Below are 13,456 nucleotides of genomic sequence, written 5' to 3'. Positions count from 1 at the left end.
TTTTTTTTTTAAAATTTTTTTTTTTTTTTTTTTTTTTTTTTTTTTTTTTTTGGTACTGGTAAAACTCCAGCCCTTGCACTTGTGAGGCAGGTAGTGGAATCACTGAGCCAAATACCCAGCCCAAGTTGTTTATTCTTGCCTAGAGGCTGCCAGACCCCAAATGATCCTGCAGATGGAACCAATGACAAATGTGCTAGATTCTTTTACTCGGATCCATCTGATCAACCTTATAAAAAAGTTCATAACTGCTAAACTACAACATGACTCAGATCTGAGGCCCATTAGATTAGCTCTCTGGACCGGTGCCCTGACTGCTGTCTTCCCCACATAAACCCTTCTCAGCTTGAAGCAGTTAAAAGAGAAACGACAACCCTTCTCCCCTAATCTCAACTAGGGATACTCCTTCAGAGTAGGGAATATTGTAGACAGCTAAGTTAGTTGGATATATTACAGGCAGGCAGACAGGATCAGGCCCACCTAATATGGAAGACAATTGAGGTCCATTTACTGAAGGTCAAGATTTTAAAAAGAGGAACTACTACACTCACATACTTCCCCTAGAGATAGAGGAGTGACTGATATTCTAAATAGGCATCAATCACCTTGAGTAGGGAACCAAACCCTCTCTAGCCCATTCCTTCCTGAAAATCCCTGTTCATTCCATATAAGATTGCCACCTACATGTCTTGCTTTCTCATTTGATCTTCATTTAATCAATATTACCTGAGTGACTGTACTTGTACTGCTACTGGTTGATTCTAGTTTTGTCCCATTTCATGATTTCCCATTGGATCAATATTATCTAATAAGCAACTATACTTTTAATCTTATTAGTGGACTATACTTTTGTCCCACCTTGAATCTTGAGAAGAGGGGTTGGTGGGCAACCCACTTTCTGGGTGTTCTCCTCCTGTCCCTCTTACGCAGGAGCTGTCTTTCCCTCAATATATACTCCCTAGCTCTTAACCTCCATCGTTCCAAGAATTCATTCGTCAATGGTAGTGAACACAAACTTAGTGTTTCAGATATCTAGCAGGTTGGGAGCTATTTTCCATTACATTATGTGGATTATTTGGAAGTCCTATATCATACCACCTATTTCAGAACCAGCCCTGAAAAGCCAGCCTAGAGTAATTGTTAAATTAATATCCTGTTTGCTTAAACTGCTGTAGTTTTGTTTTGGGTTGTTCAAGTGTAATAGTGTTACCTAGTGTTATCTTAAATGATACACTGCACTTAGAGAAGATGGAAAGCATATAATAAAGCTGTTTTACTTCTTCCTAACCTTTGGTTCACTCATCCAATGAATGAATTACTTTCTGTTAGGCTTGATCTGGTCATGAAACAGTTAATAAACATGCTCTTTAATTCCAAGCTACAGTTTAACAGATATAAAAAAACCACAGCTTTCAGGCAAGACATGTAACCCTCCAAGATGAGATACAGGCTGTACTGTCTCTGAACAGAGAGAACACAGAACGAGACGTTATACAAGAAATAAGACCACATAAGTACAGCATGACATCTTCCCTGCTTTGATGGCTTCATGGACCCCAACCACCCATGTTCGCACTGACTCCCATATGTGACAGATGTACCAGACCCCTCTCCCTCCCAATCTCCTATTAAAAACCCCTAGCTTTTGTCTGTTTGGCATTGATGGGCCTCTCACCCTCAGTCCACCTCCAGCCAGATAAATAAAGTTCATGCCTCTTTACTTTCCACTAGCCTGCTCAGATGGTCTCATTCCTCTCCACCATTTGTTACACTGAGGATCTATCACATGCCCAGCAGTGTACAAGGTGATGAAGATGCAATGATAAGGGAAGATAGACAAGGCCGCTTTCACAGTGGAACTTTGGAAGGGAGGAGGGACAGCAAACAGGATGATGTGCCTTCTGGTGCTACTAGTGCTTCAAGGAAGGACTGAGGGTTCTGAAACCATGTGAAGAGTAGGTACAGACCTATCTAGGAAACATGGGCAGCACACCCATAGATGTGACTGTTAAACTGAAATCCAGAGATAAACAACAGTTATAGTTTGGGTCTAGATATCCCCACAAATCCTCATGGGTCATAGGCTTTATCTAGAGTGTATAAAAGCTGGAAGTGATTCATGATGCAATGTTAGGCTCAAGGTCACTAGAATTAAGGGTGTGAGGGCTACCTGCCCTAAGTAGCCTGAATAAAAGGGGCAAAAAGATGCTGGTAACTCTTTTGTTACCTTGGCTGCCTTGTGCACAACATACTGTTTTCTGCTCTGCCATGCCTGTTTGCCATCCTAGCCTCGGAGCAAGCTGATTATGGACTGAAACCTCTATGAACTGTAAGCCAAATAAACCCCTTCCCCTCTAACTTTGGGTTACCAGGTATGATGTCTCAACAACAAGAGAAACAGAACTAACACAAACAGCTAGCTCACAAAAGAGAATGTGGAGAATGAAATGGAGGAGTATAAAGATAGCAGGTATCAAGGAAAAGTTACTTTGAATTCCCATGCTTTATCTGCTATTTCTATTTTAATCAGAATGTTGTTAAACACACTAACCATATTTCAGATGCACAAATTCGCTAATCTACTAACATGCACTGCCCAATGGCACATCACTTTGCCTGTGTTTCAGTTGCCACCTTGTAAAACAGGAACAACAGCATTTCCTTACTGAGAAATGAGAAAGAACCTGCCCCCCAGAATGAGAATTTAATGAGCTAACAACAGGGCCCAGCATATAGCACCACTCAAAACTGACTGACTGTAGTAACTTCATACTGACTGCTATCACAATTATTCTCATAATAGTTAGAAGGGTTTGCTGATGGGGGTAAAAACCTGAGAAAGGGGCAATATTACATAAAATTCATTAAAGAAAGAAGTAAACACCTAAGGAAGGAGTGCTAAAATATGAAAATTCTAAATACCAAGGTCTTTAAGCAAAAGCTAAAACATTTATTTTGAGTTATTTCTTTCTGAGAAAATCATTCAGACTTTAATCATTTAGATTTTAACTAGAGTCATTGATAGGAAAATGGATACATTTTGAGGATATACTCCTAAGTGAAATAAATAAGTCACATGTGTAAATACTGAATAGTTTATCTGGTGTGAAAAACTACAATAGTATACAAGATCCTAATGAGATAATTAACAATGTGAAATAGGAAGAAAAGGGCTAAAGGTGTATGGAAAATGGGAAGGGTAGGGGAAAGGGAATAAGGGAAAAGAAAAAAATACGAGAAAATGAAAAAATGGAAATAAAGTGTTTGTAAACGGGGAGGAGAGGAGGGGGTGAAGGGACGGCAGGGACAAGGGTAAAAAATGAGAACCAAGACCTGCCATGTAAAGGTATAAGATCCCAGTAATGAATGTAACTGTACTGTATACCTAGAATGTACCAATAAACTCAATAAAAAGAAAAAATCATTTAGATTTTAATCATTTAGATTAACAGGGTGGTAACATCACAATAAGTAAGTTCCTGACTTACAAACATTCAACTTGCAAATCACAGCCATGCTGTGTAAGACCCACTTCGTTGGACAGAATGAATACAACTTGCTAACATTCTCCTGCAATAAAGTCATTCATAAGTCGGGGACCTACTGTAAAATTAGAAAAATAGAACTCTAGCAACAACAGTAACAAAATATATCCACAGAGGAATAAAATGAGGAGAAGCAAGGGAGCTGACAAAAGCTCTACTGACCCCAAACACATGATATAAGACTGAACTTGCAACAGTCTGTTTTTGAGAGTGACCTAAGCATTTATCACCTAATTTTTCAAAAGAAGTCTTCACAAGAGCTTAGGATAAGCATGTTTGGCAGCTGCGTTAGCTTCACATTGCTGTGACAAAATACCTGGAGAAGCAACTTGAAAGGAAGAAAGGTTTATTTTGGCTCATGGTTTCAGAGAGCATGGGGTGAGCCAGAGTATTATGGTAGAAGCACACGGCAGAGGAAACTGCCCAATTTAAGGCTGGCTAAGAGGTAAGGGTGGAGGAAGAGGAAGGGCTGAGGTCTCAGTATCACTTTCAATGAAAGACCCCAATAACTTAACTTCCTTCTACCTCCTGACTGTTCCATTACTTCTTACTATGGCAATGGGCTGAGGATGTAAGATATAGCAGGGGCTGGAAGCAGTCTATGTGCACAATAATCTCCTCTTTCACATTCTGTATTTATTTAGGATTATACATCTGCTCTCTCCTATTTTTAACCCTCTTATACAGCAAGAATCATGTCAGTATAGGATCTCCCAATCACTACTCATTTACTTGGACCCACAACTATTCAAATACACAGAATCCTAATCACCGAAATTGATGTCCAAATGACATGTCTAGAACATATCCAAAGTAAGTTAAATACTTCCCCATTTTCTCCTGAACTGAGTAGCTCCCAAATATCAAATACATTTGTCATTCCAGTACATCTGGGGGCTTGCTAAGGCTATCTCCCACATATGAAATGTCTGTCCCTGTCATTCATCTCCATAAGACTGGATACCATGTCGCCCCACCCCACGCCTACCAAAGGCCTTCAGTTCCATATATGAGACAACCTTTTCTCAGTCTCAGTGGACTGAGGTTAAACATCATGGTAGCACTGGAAGCTCTTGGTGGTACACTTGTAGACTACTTTAAATGCTGACCTCAACACTAGTGTGTTATTAGGGCACAAATGAGAAAGTTCACTTCCTTATAAATGTACCTATATTTTATTTTCTCAAAATTTCTGATATCTAGGCTCTGCTGCTATGGAGGGCCTACCTTCCTGGGATTACCTTTTCCTAGAGACTATAAAAACTGAGCAAGTTGTTCAAATGCAGACCAACCAATTCAAGCCCACACCCCCATCACCTCCTCTTCTAGGATGTCACATTGTAGGTCACTATTTACTTGCCCTAATCGCCCATGGTGGAGCGCAGACAATCCCTATGCCTTAGAGCCCACTAAAATGATTCAAACCAACCAATCTTAAGCCTGCTTGTCTTAATTTACCCCTTCCTTTCCACAGAAACACAATTAAAGTTCTTCCTTACAGGTCTCCCCTACCCTTTGTCTGATGACTGACCTAGTGCTTCCCCATCTGGCAGAGCACGCTCCTCCTGCTGGAACTGTAACAAAGTGTCTTTCCAATGGCAGCATCTCCTCACCTGTTGGCCACACTATATTTCAAATTTTCTATAACTACACTATAAATTTAAAACAACGGGGAAGTCTGAGAAATATTCAGAAGAGGTAATATGTCAGTATTTTCTTCATTTTCCCACTTTCTCTTCCAAGCACCCTGCAGGAGTCTCTGTGCCTGCTAACAGGAGTATTAAGAGTCTCCCAAGGTAAACTGTAAGCTGCCTCATTTAGAGACTGCAATCTGTGGGTGTCATGTTCCCCACAATGTCATGAACAGTCCTTAACACAATATTGTTTGCTGATTATACATACATATACATATTTCCATGTGACCTTCTCTTGGGGCACTTCACTTCAATGTTCCATTATTTCACTGTTGATTCATCCCCAGCCTTCATTTCTCATTATCATTAATACCTTCATTTGGGGCTCCTATGTCGGATTAAATTCAAAAGACAAGAGACAGGTCATATGGCTTGTCTATAATTTTAGAAAAAGTGTTTCACAGCTCCTTTTAAAAGTTCTAATCACCTAGAATTTTTTTTAATGGCTTTTCAGTTTCATGTGAAATATTCTTACATATGTATTTTTTCCCAGACAGCTCCTATTTTATCTAGCACCAATTCAGTTTTGGATGAACTGAGGAACAAGAAAGGTAAAGGAATAAATGTTGGGTCAGTCATCACTTTTGAAATGCTTTGCAAATATAAAAACAAACACATAATGGACCATTCCAGTTGTCACCAATGGAATACTTAAGTACACCTCTCCATTCCTTTACTGGGAGAACTAAAACCTGGACAGATCATTCTTCCAAGTCAGTCTACATGCTAAGGATGAAACAAAGATCATTAATGAAATGTTTAAGAATTATTAGAGGTCACTTAAGTTATTAATGTTAGGCTGTACTTTGTCCTTTTCTAGGAAATTTTCTGAGAAACAACTTTACTCACAAAACTGATTTCAGGGGCCAGGGATTTAGCTCAATGGTGTTGCTGCCTGCCTCATAGGCACAAGGTCCAGAGTTTGATCTCTGGTACAAAAAAACTCCAAAAAACCTGATTTCAAATCTAGCTGTAACTAGACTAGGATTTTTTCCCAGAAATTTGGGAATGGGATCATGTCATCTAGCTTGTTCTGGCTGATCTCCTTCTGGGAAGACAAATAACTCCCACTACATGAAAAAGATCAATAAAGTGAGTCTGCAGCAAGAAATTAGAAGACAAATAAACACGAAGCAGGGAGAAGTTAAAATAATTCCTAGAAATTACATATTCTGTTGTTTTAAAAATATTTTAATATCTATGCTAATTGGTTTCATTTACACTATTAGTTTCTTAGTTCAATGAAAAGACAGTTTTGTGTTATCTGTTTCTTTTTTGCAAGAATCATTTTTGTCTATGACTTGTACTCCATGTAACTACTTTTAAGATGATACACAGTGTGTTAATTATTATTCTCTTATTAGTTTATGAAAATTTTTCATAAAATAAAAAATTATTTTAAAAATACTAATGAAATAACTGAAAAACTGGCAAAGACAAGAGAAAAACAAGGGTTGCTGATAGCCTTGATAAATCTCCCTGAGGTCTATCCTGAGGATGGTAGACCAGGAAAGAATGCTCCTGATCAACTCAATGTTCTTTCTGCTCCTTTCAGGAGACAGTTCAGACCTGTGTTGCAGATTTTACTCTTATGGTTTCTGTGGTTCCCACAGAACCTTTCACACAGGCAGTTCACCTTTTATCTCACCTTGGCATCTGTTCTAGACCCAGACTAGAACAGACTAGTGTAAGTTCCACAGGAATGGCCTGGAAAACAGGTGATGAGACAAGGATATAGGACTTCCTTGTACTCCATTCTGCAAGTAAGAAGATGCTATCCTACTCAACAGATGGGGCCTAGTTAGTTCTTGGCAAAGGTCGTGGTTCAGGTGCTAAAATTTCACTGGTGGTGACTTGACAATGCAAGTGGAGGCATACGCCATAGTGAGTGCCACAGGGCAGACTCTCAGAAGATTCAGAAGGTAAAAGACCTACAACAACAGCAGAGTCAGCTAGTAACTGCTAAATGGCACACATGCCAGCAAAACGACAATGAGAAAGGGAGTAAGCAGTAATAAGTAAGCAGTAGTAAATGAGTGTGAGAACCACAGGGCCTATAGAATGACTACAAAGTGGTCCTATTAGACCAGTATTGGAAGAGTAGAAACACAGAGCAGCATGGGCTAAAGATCCAACTGTGAGAGCTGGCAAGGTCTGCACACTCAGCCAAAGTAGGAATAGCACGCTAGTCTGGGCACTAGTGGAGAAAAGCTGGCATCCGAAGACTAGAAAGGGAACCTCTAGATGGATGTTGAGTCCCTACAACCTCCACCGGACCTTCTGCGCTTGTTCCTGGCTGAGCTGGACAACTCTGACAGAGGCCTCTCTCCAGCAGGGCCACAGGCACACCTTACAGGACTGAACACATCTCTTGTTGGATGCCACACTGAGAAGCGGGACAAGTCCCAGTATAACCTAGCCTCAGAAGTGCCAGACCTGGTAAGAAATGAGAGATCAATCAATATCATGCTGACTAGACAGAACGGTACATGGTGGCTAGGGTGTTAGTACCTTGGTGAATCACAATGGTGAAAGATAAACCCTATAGAGATTCAGGGTTTGGCAACTATAGTCAAATTTTGAGGAACCCAGTAGTCAGGGTTATGTTGGGATAGTCCCTCCTAAGTAAGACAAATTGCTTCATCTTATATCCCCTACTGCCAGGAAAGAATCCCATTGCTTGTTAGGTTGAGTTCTGAGAGCAACAGACAGGGAGTACTGCTATGATTCAAACTGGGTGACACAGCAGCTGCCAGGTGTAAGTGTGTCCTGAAGCAAAAGAGACCTACACATCAGGCCTAGGCTGTGCTAGAGGCAGCCCAGCTATTCAGGCTACATGACCCAGCAGACCCCAGATAGCACCTCTGGTTAAAAAAAGAGAGTTGGTGGCAAGAAAAAAGAATGCATGCCTCCAAGATACTATCATCACTCCAGAGTCATGGGTCCTTTGAAAAGAGCAGGTGGTGTATTACCAGGCCCTGGCAGAAACATGAAATACCAAAGCACCAAGCATTCTGGGCTCCCCAGAATTATCTGAGTTTTGTCAGTCAAGTTATTAATTCAAACCAGCAGCAATACTGCATGAGACAGAAATGGAACAGTCATATAATCCACTCAGAGCAGAACTAGAAAGCACAAATGGCTGGCATGGGCAGAAAGCCTATATCTCCAAGTCACTCAGCAGAGCTACAGTGTCCCTCACTGACTAGTACCTGGGGGGGAACGGGCAGACTTACACAAACCCACACATCCAGCTGAAGGGGGAAGGAAAGCCCAAGCGTGTTTTTCAGATGGGTCAGTTCAGCATGTAGGTGCCAAGTGAAAACAGACTGTGGTTCTGATACAACAGCATTTAGTATGGCCCTGAAGGCAGTGGGGAGGAAACACTTCCCAACAGGTGGAGGAGTAGGCACTAGCCAATTTAAGGGCTTTGTGCAGACAGAGATGTAGCCTGAGCTAAAAATACATATGGATACCTGGGCAATAATAAACAGTCTACTTATTGACCAGGGGACGGTTAGATGAGAGAAAAAGGGGTCCAGATAAAGGCAACTGGTAGAAATTTGGGGACAGGAAGAGTATAGAGACTGCTATATTGCAAATTGAACCTCACTGAAAATACCTCACCACACAAAAGAATCTGAACACTAAGTATACAAAATGTACCAACCATTAGTACCCCAAGAACTGACCTAAGAGATTCCCACACATCACTGCATCTGATTCACTTTACAGAAGAGATTCAGGAGTGGTCCCGTGCTATGGGTTAGATAAGTGATTTCAAAGGCCCATGTGTTAAAAGTATTTCTTTTGCTCTTTATTATAATTTATCATTTGATTTATAATTTGCTCTTTATTTATAGTTTGGGACCCTCAATTCTCAGAAAAGAGAAACTACTTCGCAAACCTGTATGCCTTTAAATTGGAGAACTCAAGAAACAAATTCCTAGATAGTACATATGAATTACCAAAACTGAACCAAGAAGATTTAAAAACCCTGAATAGTTCAATAATAGGCAATGAAATTGGAGCAGAAACAAAAAACTTACCAACTAAGAAAGGGCCAGGTCTGGATGGATTCCCTGATGAATTCTATGAAAACTTCAGGAAGATCTAACACCAATGCTCCTCAAGCTATTTAATGAAATTGAAAGGGAAGGAGTATTCACAGTTATTACTGGAAGCTACTATCACCCTGATTCCAAAACTTGATAAGGATCCAAGCAAAAAAGAAAATTATAGACTGATCTCTTAAATAAATATAGATACAAAATCCCTCAACAACATTCTGGTGAACAGAATGCAATGAATCATCAAAAAAATCATACATCATGATCAAGTAGGCTTCTTCCAGGGATACAAGGACAGTTCAATATACACAAATCAATAAATGCAATACGTGTACATCATATAAATAGAAGGACAAAAATCACATAATCATATTAATAGATACAGAAAAGGCCTCTGACAAAATCCAACATCATTTCATGATAAAAACTGTGAAGAAAATAAGTATAGAAAGACCTTACCTCAATCTGATAAAACCCATTTAGGACAAACCTACTGCCAACATCATATTAAATATGAAAAAACTGAATGCTTTCTCTCTAAATTCAGGACTAAGACATCTATTATCACTACACCAGTTCAACACAGTACTTCCAAACATTAGCAAGAGCAGTCAAGCAAGAGAAACAAATAAAAGGGATATGTATAGAAAAAAGAAGTGAAACTATTAATGGTAGATGGCATGATCCTCTACATAGAAGATCCCCCAAAAAATCCACCAAAAGACTCTTAGAAATAATAATACAAAATCAACACACAAATAATCAATAGCACTCCTATACACCAAAAATAAACCCACTGAGAAAGAAATTAAGAAAAAAATACTATTCACAAGAATACCAAGAAAAATTAAATACTTAGGAATTAACCTAAGGTGAAAGACCTCTACAATGAACATTATAATACTCTGGAAAAGGAAATTGAAAAGGACATCAGAAAATGGAAAGACATACTGTTTCTGCATAGGCAGAACACACTCAAAATGGCCATACTTCCAAAATTGATATATAGATTTAATGCAATCTCAATCAAAATACCAACAACATTCTTCTTCACAAAAATGGAGAAAAAAAATCCTAAAATTCATATGAAATCAGAATAGCAAAAGCAATCCTGAGTTACAAGAGCAAAGTGGGAGATCTGAAACTATATTACAAAGCTACAGTGATTAAAACAGAATGGTACTGGAACAAAAAGAAACATTAGGATCAATGGAACAGAATACAGGATGCAGAAACAACACCAAGCAAATTCAACTATATGATCTTTGACAAGGGATCCAAAAACATACACTGGAGGAAACATAGCCTCTTTAACCAATAGGGCTGAGAACACTAGCTAGCTGATGTTTACGTTTTTTAAAGCTATGACTGCCTTTAAGATTTTATCTTTGGTATTTCAGCAATTTGACTGGTATCTCTAAATTTACCTTTTTTTGTTTTTCTTAAACCCTGTTTAAGATTCTCTGAGTTTCTTGGATTTTTTTTAATCTTTCATTAGCCATTTGCTATCTTTCATTAATTTTGAATAGCTCTCAGCAATTGATCCTTCAACTATTTCTTCTAGATAATACCCTCCCTTTTCCTCCGGGAGTTCCAATTATGTATATGTATTTCAGAATATTAATACTGTTCCATTGTGCTTAAAATGCTCTGTTCTGTGCTTCTTTTTTCTCCTTTCCTACTTGTTTTTACATTTGACTCTTTTTATATTCTGTTGATTTTTTAGCTTTAATAAAATGATTCTTTTCTCATCTGTAAGTTTGCTGATAAATCCAACTCATATTTTCTTTTTCACTAGTTTCCATTTAACTCTTTAAAAAATAGTTTCCATGTCTCTGCTGATATTCTTCATGAGTCCATGGATATTGTCTACTTCTCCCACTACACCATTTAATACTTTAATCAGAGTGATTTTAAAGTATCTTGTCTGGTAGTTCCCAAATCTAAGTCATCTCTGAGTCTTGTTTCTTTCTTGAATTTTTTTGTCTCATGAAGTTTTTGTCTCCATGCTGGACAGTAATTGTAGAACAGTAGTGTAAAAAGTACTATTGATCAGAAGGGGCTTGTTTCCCAACAAGCCATCACTAAGATGAAGCAACCCATTCAATGAATGGGAGAGACATGTTATTATTAATCTGATGTATCACACTATCAGAGTTCCTAGTGATGGGCTGTTACTGCCTAGCATAACAGGTTTTCTCAGTGTTTCTGACGCACCTCACATGCCTTTACATTTCTGTCACAATGGTGTCCCTCTGCACATTCTTGCTCTCAGAAAGGACTACTGCTGTTCTGTTAATGGGTACTAGTAACTTTTGCTTAGAGACCTAATGTCTAGAATTTTTGTATTTTAGCACTCCTTCCTTGGATGTGTTCATCCTCCTTTAACGATTTTTATGTAAATGTTGCTATCTATTTGCTCAGGCTTCATGCCCTCAATCAGCAAGTCCTTGTTTTATTATTATAACTGGAATAATTAACACTACAGCAATTATACACCAGATACAGGTTCTTATTTTTTTAATGTGGAAAAGATATTTAAGTGTAAAATGGAAAAGTAGGCCAAAGTACAGTTTTAAGGGTTCTTTATACAGTATAGGTAATCTAGAGGGGTTTTCGGGTTAAATATTTTTATAAAGCAATAAAACATTAAAAAATAAAATAAAAAAGGGCTTGATGTTTTACAAAAAAGGAATGAACAGTCTGCCAGAATTAATAAATTGTGGAATTTAGCAATGCTGTGATGAGAACAGGTCACAGAAAGACACTGTACTTTCACAAGGAGAAGGGAGAGGTCCATTAGACAGCTCTATAGCATCACTGTGGTACAAAAGTCCTTGTTCTACATAGCAAGCAATTTCTTCCATAAGAATAATTTCCTGGGAGGGGTGGCTAAGTCCATGAAATATTGCAGAAACCCATACGCACTGAGTTTTCCAAAAACATCACCCTAAAATCCGGTGCCTCAAAGTGCTTTCATGTGGAAATCATGATGGAAAGCACAGAATACAGTTTCACATCCCCACAATGAAATTTTCAAAAAAAGCACAGATTTCACAGACTTTGTAAATTCAAGTTCTCTTGTAAAATGCTCCTTTCAAGAACACATCATTCCAATAAAGCCAGGTTAGTTTCAATGACCTATAGAAAAGTTAGTAGGGAATGAATAAATAAATAAATAAATAAATAAACAAATAAATAAATAAATTTTTAAGGATTGGGGATTTGGCTCAGCCCCTGGGTTTAAGTCTCAGAACCAGGAAAAAAAATAAAAATTCTCTAAAATTTCAGCTGATCTTTTCTTCTGTGGTAGTGATCTGTTCCTCCTGTGGTCTGCTACACATGAAACAGTCCAAACATCTTGTCTCTCCTCAGGAGGGCTTGTCCTTTTGGGAATTTAGCACAGTTATTACTTTGTAGATATCTGGCATTGTTCCCTTTCTTTCAATGAAGCAACATTCTCACAAATTTTTACATCTTAATTGGAAGAGAAACACTGTGCTGGTTACTGTAAGAACAAAATTAACAGATAAGCTATTTCTTCTTTTAAGACTTGAAATTACTATATTCACAAAAGAGAAAAAAACAGCAAACTGATATTTCTGATTAGTGAACACTGAGTATACTCTAATATTCATCTGTGCAGACTTCAAAGTGAGCAAGTGGAAAGAAAAGAATACCACCACTAGATTAGCATAGATAATAGCTTTCATATGTAGAAGAACATACTGCCATAGGCCTTATAAATTAAACTGAAACTGAAATTGTGATCTTTACCCAGTGCATACTGCCACAGCAGAGAGAGAGAGGACAGCATCTCAGTAATTTAACTTACATCCTTATTACATATTTTAAACTCCTATTTCTAACAGAGCTGGAGGAATGTATGTGATTGACTGAATGGATTTTGTGATGGCTTCTTTCTCCATTATGCATCTATAAAGACCACCCTATGAGTTTTGAGAATGTCTACAGTTTGCAGAACCTGGCAGCGTTAATGATTTTGTCTTTTCCCTTACTGATATGTTAGTAACCTTCGTTCAGATTGCTGTGTGCAAGGCAATTAGTGTCATGTATGACAAAGTTAAATCAGACAGTACGGACTACATTGTACTCAGAGAACCAAATGAGCACATTCTGCAGATGTTTT

At 38.4% G+C, this 13,456-nt stretch overlaps 1 protein-coding gene across 3 annotated transcripts in view; it reads right to left on the bottom strand.

Moving 5' to 3' along the window:
* Positions 1-13,456, bottom strand: part of Wasf3 (WASP family member 3) — an 85,718-nt gene that overhangs the window by 55,794 nt on the left and 16,468 nt on the right. Inside the window, exons 3-4 of one of the 3 annotated variants that reach the window (XM_033759915.1) lie at positions 9,286-9,370; positions 5,445-5,564 (exon numbers count right to left, since the gene is read on the bottom strand). The exons of the other annotated variants lie outside the window; for them this stretch is intronic. The gene's annotated coding sequence lies outside the window, so the exon portion shown is untranslated. The remainder of the gene's footprint in view (positions 1-5,444; positions 5,565-9,285; positions 9,371-13,456) is intronic. 3 annotated transcript variants of the gene reach the window in all.

This window comes from Fukomys damarensis, unplaced genomic scaffold, assembly GCF_012274545.1.
Source record: "Fukomys damarensis isolate Sample0158 unplaced genomic scaffold, DMR_v1.0_HiC HiC_scaffold_38, whole genome shotgun sequence".
Lineage (NCBI taxonomy): Eukaryota > Metazoa > Chordata > Mammalia > Rodentia > Bathyergidae > Fukomys > Fukomys damarensis.
Note: the sequence above shows the minus strand (reverse complement) of the source record. Positions and strands in the feature narration are given on the sequence as shown.